Source organism: Amblyomma maculatum, chromosome 6 (genome assembly GCF_055883805.1).
Source record: "Amblyomma maculatum isolate TAMU_Amacu chromosome 6, ASM5588380v1, whole genome shotgun sequence".
Lineage (NCBI taxonomy): Eukaryota > Metazoa > Arthropoda > Arachnida > Ixodida > Ixodidae > Amblyomma > Amblyomma maculatum.
Window position 1 is genome coordinate 150,776,457 of NC_139349.1, and position 11,597 is coordinate 150,788,053.

Here is an 11,597-nt window from a genome sequence, read left to right on the forward strand (position 1 = left end):
AAAAGCGTCGACAGGCTTTCATGGTGGCCCGGCTAATCCCTTAGGCATGCAGCATGACATTACAAGAGGTGGTAGATGACAAGGGAACAGTCATGGTTAGATTAATCGCATTGTAATGAAAATTTCTTGACTCTATTAGCGGCAGGGGGGTCTATCGAGGGGCATTGTCACTTTATATGTGAGTTCATTGCTTATGCCAGTCGCCTCCTTTCTGCGGCTGAACGGAATTACTCGATCACAGAACGTGAGTGCTTAGCCCTCGTGTGGGCCATTACAAAGTTTCGCCCTTATTTGTTTGGCCGCTCGTTCTCCGTCATCATCGACCACCATGCCTTATGTTGGCTTTCTACGCCGAAGGACCCTACTGGTCGCCTGGGTGGTTGGGCCCTCCGCCTTCAGGAATACACCTTTTCCGTCGTCCACAAGTCTGGCCGGCTGCACGCTGACGCCGATTGCCTGTCCCGCAACCCGGTAGATCCCCCACCTGCGAGCGAGTGCGACGATGACACATATGTGTTGGCCATCTCTGACCTTTCAAACATTTGCCATGAACAGCGCATAGATCCCGAGCTTTGTAGCATAATCAATCGCCTCAGCACCGATCACCTTGATGCTACCCTTGCTCTGTTTATGCTCAACAACGGCACCTTATACCGACGGAATATGCGACCAGATGGCGCCGAGCTGCTGCTCGTAGTCCCCGAACACCTGCGTACCACCGTTCTTCAACAGCTGCGCGACGCACCCACAGCGGGTCATCTTTGCGTATCTCGTACGTACGATAGCGTCCGCCGCCGCTTCTTTTGGCCAGGCCTCTATCGCTCTGTTCGACGTTACGTTGCTTCTTGTGACCTATGTCAACGACGGAAGAAGCCCTCGCTCATGCCTGCTGGATCCCTGCAGCCGATCGACATCCCAGTAGACCCGTTTTCCCGAGTTGGCCTTGACCTCCTCGGGCCTTCCCCACTTTCTGCGTCGGGGAATAAATTGATTGCAGTGGCCACGGATTATACTACGCGCTACGCTGTCACCCGAGCGATACCCACCAGCTGTGCGACTGATGTGGCTGCGTTTCTTCTCCACGACGTCATCTTGCTCCGTAGTGCTCCACGCCAGCTGCTCACTGACCGTGGCCGCTGCTTTCTTGCGCGAGTAGTCGACGAAATTCTTCGGTACTGCTCCATTAAACACTATTTTACCACCGCTTACCATCCACAAACGAACGGCCTCACTGAACGCCTCAACCGCACGCTCATGGACATGCTGTCTATGTATGTCTCGGATGATCACCGTGACTGGGATATTAATTTGCCGTTTGTAACGTTCGCGTACAATTCCTCTCGTCACGACACAATGGGCTACTCACCGTTTTATCTTCTATACGGCAGTGACCCTCCCCTTCGATTTGACAGCGTATTGCCTCCCATCCCTAACGCCAGTTGCTACGTTCGTGACGCCATCTCCCGAGCTGACGCAGCCCGTGTTATTGCTCGCAGACGACTGGCCTCCTCCCAAAACTCTCAAAAACGGCGCCTTGATTCTCGCCACCGGGATGTCCACTACTCTCCGGACTCTCTCGTCTTGCTCTGGACTCCCGCTCGTAAAGTTGGGCTGTGCGAGAAGCTCTTGCCACGCTGCGCAGGACCCTACCGTGTTTTACGGCCAGTCCCCCCTGTGATATACGAGGTCGCCCCTGTACATCCGTCGCGACAGTCCTCTATGCCACGCACCGAGATTGTTCATGTCGCGAGAATGAAGCCGTACTACCCCTGCAGTAGTTCGTCCTAGCGCGCACCGGGACTGTGCTTTTCGTGGGGGGGGGGGGGGGGGGGTAATGTGACATATATGCCCTGCATCGCTGGACGCTAAAGAAGACAACGAACAGAAACGGTGACACAGACGACGACAAAGTGGTAGCAACGTTTAGTGCTAGAAGAAGGTTAACGCTGTTGTGATTTTGTGCTTTGTGTGCTGCGTCAACCTGGACTAACCTTCGTGCACTAACCTCGCCACGTATCAATATAAACCCGTTTAAGCTTCATATAAGACTGGTCACACCGGTATGAAATTTATACGGAATAATACAGGACCGGTTCAAACCTGTTTCTCGCGATACGGGATTTTTCACTAGGGATGGGCTTCACTGTGTTCGCCCTGCGCAGACGATTGAAGATGCCCTCTCCCCTGGCACCCGGGACAAGAGTAGGACTTTCTGTGAGATGAAAGTGTTGAGAAGACAGTGCAGGTTCGGTACGTAGATAATAGCCACAATTTCCACTTCTACACATGGAAGAAGTAAACAAAGCATCCTTACCGACGTTTCTTCGTCTCAGGCCTGAAACGCGCTTCGTTATATGCATCATCATACTCAGCTATAAATGGGTGATAGAGTAGCGAGACGAGATTGTTTTCGAACATCTGCACCAGAAAAATAAAGGGAATGATAATTTACAACATTGTTTCAATAGGCAGGAAGCTGACAGAGAATATTGGGGAAACGAAGTGTACTTACCGGGACGCTATGGTGCACAATGCGGTTGCTCTGCCGCACACTGGTATTTGTACTATGGCCCTGCTCAAAAGGTTTGAGAAGGCTTGTCGTGGTGGTTTTTTGGTGCAGGGAAGCACTGAACACACCTTTATTTTTCTTTGCAAATTCCCCCTTTCCTAGACAAGTTGAAACTGCTTCCTTCTATACATCTTTTATAATTCCCATCAAAACAAAACAAAATGAACCGCATAAAAGCAAATAATAGGCGTCACATGTTTCTAACCAAAACTTGCTCTTCTTGTCGAATAATCAACTCGACCTGCAATAGGTCAAATTCATGTTACAAGGATGTAGTCTGGGGCAGCAGAGCTTCCAGGGAACGGCATGTCATGGCTAGCATGGGGAAAGCTGCAGCAAATTGGGTTTCGAACTGTCCAGAGAGAATGAATTTCGGTTACTCCCTTGCCGGATGCAAAGGCTACAATGGACATTTTTCCAGTAGGGCACCTGTCTTGCGGCCGCAAGGCAGAATATATTTGACAGGGCGGGATACCGAGAAATGGCGCACAAAATCGTTTTTCAAGCAGTAGTTGAGTGCCGTCCTTATGAAAATGTATTTTGAGTTTCTGGTTTGGACTTAATGTTTTCTTAATGAGTACAAATGAACTCAACAGACATTCAATACCTTCGGTGTTTTAGCAACAGCCTTAAACCAGATTTTCAATTGACATTTCACATTATTTTTTTTTTGTTTTGAAAATCAAAGGTTTTTTTTGTGAACTCCTAATGTGTATGCACAGAATGTGAAAAGTCAGCAGGAAGTATGATGTGTTTTCTCTGTCATTGCGACCACTCATTGAGAGAACACAGTGTGTTTCAACTTCAAACACAGTGAAGCCTGTGCAGTTCAATATAGAAAGAAATTATTAGCAATGATCACTACATATGCATTACTATTACTGCTTGATGATTTTGGAGGATGTATGCATAATTGATGAGAAACAGTATATTTTTAAAACATAGTTTAATGAATGCTATATGTCCTTGCATTTCTACAGGAGAGGCAGGTTGCCTGAAATGATTGAAACATTGTTTTGCATTCAAAACTCAGCACTAAATTGATCTTTTGACAGGAATGTGCGTTTACATTTCCTTTCTCACGTGATGTAATCACTAAAAAGTCCGTTGTGCCTCCGCATAAGAAGAAAATCAGATGTCAAGTTCAATTTGAGTTGTACTGGCAGTTCAACTGCCAAACGTTCTACTTTATGGGAAACTATCACAGTTGTATGCAGTTAATTAGACCATCGGTAGCAGATCAAAATGTTCAAATGCATATTTCCAGCCTAGAATTAAGTAAGCATATGTAGGGAACCATAGCATTCAAGGAATATATTTATTTCTGGACCGCAATAACCAATAACCGCATGTTGCAAAAAAATAGCAGCTACAATCATGTTCGTCAAAATGAAAAATGAAGTGCATGATCGATGAAGACAACATGTCATAGGCTATATTCAAGCAACATAATCAAAGGCAACAGTTGCATGTTAAGAAAAATAACAATCATGTTCACCACAATGCAGAAATGAAAAGCAAGACAATTCAGCATGACGTATTAAAAAGGAGGACAAAAATGGTTTCACAGCAAGAAAAGGAACAAAACAGCTGAACACAATAGTACCAGATAAATTTAGAAGGCAGTCATACCATTGATTTCAGATAATGAATTCCTCTCTTCACACCATAACACCACAGAGTGAACCACTTTTCACTCCCATTCATATGTTTGTTCTAGTTAGTGATGAACTTCATTCGGTTTCATCTCATGCAGATTGAAAAAAACGATAACAGATTAAGCCAAACACTTCACTGAAATAAATATAGGTGTTCCCTTACGCTAATGAACCTCAGTGATAGTTCTGAAACACACACACAAACACTCTGACAAAAATAGAGTCAAGGGACACTGTCCGCCCCAGTCATAACTGAGAATGCCCCACATTGTGTTTGATTCCTGCACGTTTTGAAAAGCAAGAGTGCTTTCGATCAAGTTACCCTAACTTGTCCTAGACAGGTGGCAAGCTATTTCAGAAAGTCATTACCCTAGTTTGTCCAAGCAATGTGGGAAGCTATTTTAGCAAATCAATTTTAAACAGCTATTATGATTTCTCATTGCCAAAATGGGTCACTAATGCTGGGTCGAGGCCGGCGCCCTCCCTATTTTCATTCTGTAGAGCAATGCCTCATTGTGTGTATGTTACTTTTATGACGAATAATTTTCTTTATGTAGCTTCAAGAGCATATTTTTCATTTAATACGCACAAATATGTGGCTGACCCAGAGTCCCGTACCACACATTTGCGAACTGAGGCCTTTGGCACATTCTTTTGTGCTGAACAGCTTACTGCATACTCTATACACTTCAAGACAGAGCACATCTCTCACACATTTGCACACCTGATGTCCTTGATCACAGACCGCAAAAATATCAATAATGCATCCGTAATTGTGCCCATTTGAACAAAAGAGTTCATTCTTTTTGACTTATTAGTCGAGAAATACAGAAGGTCAGTGAAGTTATGCTCATTTTTTGTAATGGTTGCCACTGGACTTCTGTGTGCCTTTTCCATAGAATGTAATGACTTCATTGTGGACAAAGTGTCTTTTCAGGTTGTACCCTTTCATGTGAGACTTAAAAACCTGATCAACATCCTTAGTTTTCCCAGTAACGTTCTGCCAATATGTAGGCATGGCTTGCATAAGGGAGAAATTGTCAACAATCTGTCTTTCAGGATACCTTGTCCCTATAACGAATTTACCCAGTTTCCCATTCATTCCTTAAATGAAAACATGGAGTACGCCATAAAGGACCCCATTCTTGAACAGTGTCAAACATATGACGCAGCAATTGTGATTTGCACATCATGTTGCACTGCACATATAGATCATCATAATCTTTCAGAAATCTTATCATTTCAGCCCTCATCAGATTAAGCTTTTCATATGAAATACGTTCACCCAGCAGGTAGTGCATAATTTTAACAAATGTTACCCAATTCTTGTAATTTATGGAAGGAATGTAACCATTAGAGCACAATAGGAGAGTAAAACATCAACCAGTTCCGCCATTCAGCAGACTTCCAGTACTGAACTTCCTTCAACGACCTTCGAAGCCTGGAAAGCTCACATACTGAGCTCATAAACTGAGCAGGTTTTCATCTACCTCTTGAAAACAACTTCGAAGCTGAAAGTGGCGACACTTTTTTGATTTCAGCCAGAGCATTGTGGTGCTTTTCACAAAACCAGAACAAACAGCATGTATGTAATCCACCACAAAGCCCGAACAAAAGCTGAAATAAGTAAGTAGTTTAAGAATGCTGGTAGTTTTCATACCACAACTTACCTCTCCAGGCTTTGTTCTGGCTTTCTGCGCACGCAAAAAGAGTGACTCATAGGTATGAAGAGTAGGCATAGTCTCAAGAGCATCATACACACGGCAGTGGACATTGCACTCGGCAACCACCTGACCAGTGATCTCGCACCAAGCACAGCCATGTTCACCATTGAATTGAGTGATGCCCATGGGCTCGCACCTTGCAACACTGTCCACAGAACATAGACCTGGAAAGACTTTTTTTCTCTTCTCATTTCCTTTGCTGTTCTTCCATAACATACCAGTAGAAGAAAGTTCATTTAATTGTTGCACAAAAGGCAATAAAAATGTGTTTATAGCTGGCTTCCTAGGGCCAAACCAAAGTCCAGCTAAAAGGAGTTTCTGAACCCTTTTCTTATAAGGGAGCTCATTGACCTGAACCGAAAGGAGCCAGATCCCAAAACTGCTTGCCTCAAACAGTGGGACACCATCAGTATTGAATGTCAAGATAATGTCACTAGCCCCAAGTGTAAGCTTACTATGCCCTATACTGTTTGTGATATCTGTAACATCATAAGACAAAGGTGTTTGATTTGGCATGGCTTTCATTGCTTTTAATATATTAGAGATCTTTGGTTCGAGCTCCAGTGAATGAAAATAAGAAGTCTTTAAGAGTGCATTTCTGTTGTGGTCAGCTTTGCACTCATTGCACATAAACTGGCCACCTCCCTCCGCAGTTCCAATATAACTGTAGCAATTACTGCGGTAAACATGTCTTGTCCTCTTAATATCCATGTTCGCGAAGTGTTTGAAAAATGTGTACTTGGAGGTCGGTAACGTTGTATTCTCAGGAAGGTGGCAGCATATCAAGTGCAGAACGCTCTCAGTTGCCTCTTTTGAGGCATCATGGCGATGGCTGTGGCTTAGGATGAGCAAGATGCTTGCGGCTTTTGTGATCCTTGAGCCCGGGTAGAGTCGTTTGTCCTGTTCACAAATTGCAAAGAATCACAATAAATCCAATATCTATTAAGGGCCGCACTGGAATTCCAGCGTGCAAGTTCTTTTTATTGAGCTAGAAACACATTTTTCATCCATGAGAAACTGAAAACTCATTCTTCTTTTTCTCAATCTGAATTTCTTATGAAGCACACAAGCTACAGTAAGAAAGTAAAAAAACAGGGGCTCTTCATAGCGCTGGTATGTTCATAAATCATAGTACAAATATAAATCCACTGCAGTGGCTCAGTGGTTGAGCGTCTGATTTCAGAACCCAAGGACGCATGCTTGATCTTAGCTGCGGCAGCTGCTTTTCCATAGAGGTGAAATGCAAAGTGCCTATCTACTTAGTGTTGTCAGTGCATGTTAAAGAGCCTCAGGTGGTCAAACCTATTTGGAACTCTCCACTGCAGCGTCCCTCATAGCTTAATCCATTTTGGGGTTATCAGCCCTACAATGCAAACCAAAACATAGCAGAAATATAAGGTTTCTTATTTTCTAGTTACTTATTTTAACAATAAAGATGTGATCACGATGACAAGGATTGATATATGATTGCCGGGATAAAAGCACCATATTTTATATAAATATATTAAATGCTAGTAATTGCTTATTAATTACAATGTAACCTTTTTTAGCACCAAAATAACCTTTCTACAAGGGGTAATTTCACACACTGCTTTGCAAGTCCAGCAGATTTTCATTTTTGGCCCCCATATTTTTATTTCCCACAATGAAATGCTCACCTTTCATGCACTAAAGCTTTTTAGCAGCCAATGGCAAGTGTTAGACATGAATGCATACACTGCATAACAAACCTGCATGCAGTGATTTATCAGCAAAACCTGTCTTTTCAGTTTAGAACGCTACTTAGGAGTCTGCACTGAAGAACCGAAACCTCGTAAGTCAGTCAGTGGACTAGATTTTCTGCAAAAGGCATCCGACAATATTTGCCATGCACAAAAAATAAAGGAGGGGAGGGCAAGGAGGGAACAAGCATCACGATCTAGTTTCTCTTCATAGTACATACAACATTGAATGAATCCCATTTTCATGATGGTTGGACTATTATTCTGCAGAACCAACACTTCCCTTCGTTTTAACCGAGGCGTCCGAAAAGTGGGATTACATCATTGAAATTGATTCGCGACTGTTGTTTATTCAAGAATGCTAACATGCATTGTGTAAAGTAAAGGACTCAGAACCATTTACTCATTTGTTATGTTCGCTTGCTTCAAGGGCCTCAGTCCATTCTCATCTCCAATTACTCTATGATAGGGAGGTACCTCTTCAGATAAATAAATAAATAGTTCGAATGAGAATGAAGGGGAGAGGATTTTTCTTATATATTTCCCTGCTGCTAAGAAGGAATAAACATATAACAGCAATTATTTTGCTGCTACTGTAGAGATCTGTATAGAACTCCTCGGCTACTTTGACTATCTTGTCCATATTAGTGATGACGTTGCCCGCCTTGTCCCTTATCGCATACATCTGGTTTTTGCCTATGCCCAATTTCTTCTTTACCGCTTTAAGGCTTCCTCCGTTCTTTACGGCATGCTCAATTTTCTCCATGTTATACTTCCTTATATCGGCCACCTTGCGCTTATTGATTAGCTTTGATATCTCGGCCAATTCGATCTGGTCTGTTGGATTGGAAGCTTTCATACTCTGGCGTTTCTTAATCAAATCTTTCGTCTCCTTAGACAGCTTACCGGTATCCTCTCTAACTATCCTACCGCCTACTTCTACCGCGCACTCAGTAATGATATCTCTGAAATTATTGTTCATTGCCTCTAGGGTAATGTCGCCATCCTCAGTTAGAGCTGAATACCTATTCTTTAGCGAGATCCTGAACTCTTCTGCCCTCCCCCTCACCGCTAATTCGTTGATGGGTTTCTTTCTTACTAATCTATTGCGCTCCTTCTTCAGATTTAGGCTAATTCGGGACCTCACCATCCTGTGGTCACTACATCGAACTTTCCCGATTACCTCTACATCCTGCACAATGGCGGGGGTTGAACACATTATGAAGTCGATTTCATTTTTAGTCTCTCCGTTAGGACTTTTCCATGTCCATTTCCGGTTCTTCCGTTTGCTGAAGAAGGTATTCATGATTCGTAAGTTATTGCGCTCTGCAAACTCAACTAGTAACTCCCCCCTGCTATTCCTAGAACCAATGCCGTAGTCACCTACTGCCTTGTCTCCTGCCTGTTTTTTCCCTACCTTGGCATTGAAGTCGCCCATTAGTACAGTATACTGCGTCTTTACTTTTCGCATTGCCGATTCTACATCTTCATAGAAGTTTTCAACTGCCTGGTCATCATAACTACATGTAGGTGCATAGGCCTGTACAACCTTCAGTTTATACCGCTTATTAAGCCTAATTACGATGCCTGCAACCCTCTCATTAATACTATAGAATTCATCTATATTGCCCGCTATATACTTATTGACAAGGAAACCTACCCCTAGTTGTCGCCTCTCTGGTAAACCTCGATAACACAGTACATGCCCATCCTTCAGTACAGTATATGCCTCATTCGGCCTCCTAACCTCACTAAGCCCTATGACATCCCATTTCATGCCCTCTAGTTCCTCTAACAGCACTGCTAAACTAGCTTCGCTAGCAAGGGTTCTAGCATTAAACGTTGCCAGGGTCAGTTTCCAATGGCGGCCTGTCCAGCGGAGCCAGGCTTTCTTAGCACCCCCTGCTGCGTCACAGGTCTGACCGCCGCCGTGGTCAGTTGTTCCGCAGCCGCTGGTGACTGAGGGCCGGGGTTTTATGGAGCTTATCATAGGAGGTTGTGGCCAATTACTGCACCAGGGTGGCCAACTCCTGTTCTGGTGAGGGAGTGCGTTGCCGGAGGTGTTTACCGGCATCAGGTCGCACCCCAAACCTGTATATGCAATTCCATCAACACGCGGATTTTTTTTTTTTTTTTTTTTTTTTTTTTTTTTTTTTCTCTACAGTAGCCAAAGTAGTCAGGACCGTAATGAGATTGGCGGTAGGGAAAAACAGTCAGACGTTCCACCAGTGACGAAGGACGAGGTCAAGAAAGCACTAGAAACTATGAAAAGGGGGAAATCAGCTGGAGAGGATCAGATAACTACAGATTTGCTGAAGGACGGGGGGGATATCGTGCTAGAAAAACTGGCCACCCTGTATACGCAGTGCCTGGTGTCATCGACGGTACCGGAAGCATGGAAGAATGCAAACATTATCCTCATTCACAAGAAAGGGGACTCTAAGGACCTTAAAAATTACAGACCAATCAGCTTACTGTCTGTTACGTATAAGGTATTTACTAAGGTAATCGCTAATAGAATCAGGACAACCTTAGACTGCAATCAAGCAAAGGATCAAGCAGGGTTTCGGAAACGGTACTCTACTATCGATCATATCCATACCATCAATCAGGTGATAGAAAAATGCTCGGAATATAACCAGCCCTTATACATAGCATTCATTGATTACGAAAAAGCATTTGACTCAGTTGAGACCTCGGCGGTGATGCAGGCATTGCGAAATCAGGGGGTAGACGAGCCGTACGTGAAAGTGCTGGAAGATATATATAGTGGCTGCACAGCAACCATAGTTCTACATAAAGAAAGCAACAAAATTCCCATAAAGAAAGGTGTTAGGCAAGGAGACACAATCTCCCCAGTGCTATTCACAGCTTGTTTAGAGGAAGTATTCAGAGACTTGGAATGGGAGCAGTTAGGGATAAGGGTAGATGGAGAATACCTCAGTAATCTGCGATTTGCTGATGACATTGCCTTGCTAAGCAACTCGGGGGATGAACTGCAAATAATGATTGATGACCTAGACAGAAAAAGTAGAAAGGTAGGCTTGAAAATCAATATGCAGAAGACTAAGGTAATGTTCAACAGCCTCGGGAAGGAACAGCAGTTTACATTAGGTAGCGAAATATTGGAAATAGTAGGCGAATATGTCTACTTAGGACAGATAGTAACCGCAGATCCGGACCATGAAAAGGAAATATCAAGAAGAATAAGATTGGGATGGAGCGCATTTGGCAAGCACTCGCAGATTATGACTAGCAGCTTACCGGTATCGCTCAAGAGGAAAGTATACAACAGTTGCATCTTGCCTGTACTCACCTATGGGGCTGAAACGTGGAGGCTAACCAAGAGAGTTCTACTTAAGTTGAGGACAACCCAGAGGGCTATGGAACGAAAAATGGTAGGGGTAACATTAAGAGATAGAAAGCGTGCAGAGTGGGTCAGAGAAATAACTCAAGTTACCGACATTCTAGTGGAAATTAAGAGGAAGAAATGGACATGGGCAGGACATGTAGTGCGAAGAGAGGATAACCGATGGTCGCTTAGGGTAACAAACTGGATTCCAAGGGAAGGAAAGCGTAGCAGGGGGAGGCAGAAAGTTAGGTGGGCGGATGAGATTAAAAAGTTCGCAGGGGTCAAGTGGATGCAGCTAGCACAGAACCGGGTTAAGTGGAGAAATATGGGAGAGGCCTTCGCCCTGCAGTGGGTATAATCAGGCTGATGATGATGATGATGATTTTGCTGCTTTCTTAACTTACTGGGAGTGCGACAAAAAGAAGAAAATAACATCATCCCAGGTCATCGTCGCTCTCTACAATCGACTGTACAGTATCGTTTGACGTGTCCTCCTCGTCCTCGCTGCTTGATAAATCTGATGAATTCACGTCAGTACTGTACGCGCTGTCGTGCAGCCGGGTCGGTTCAGCA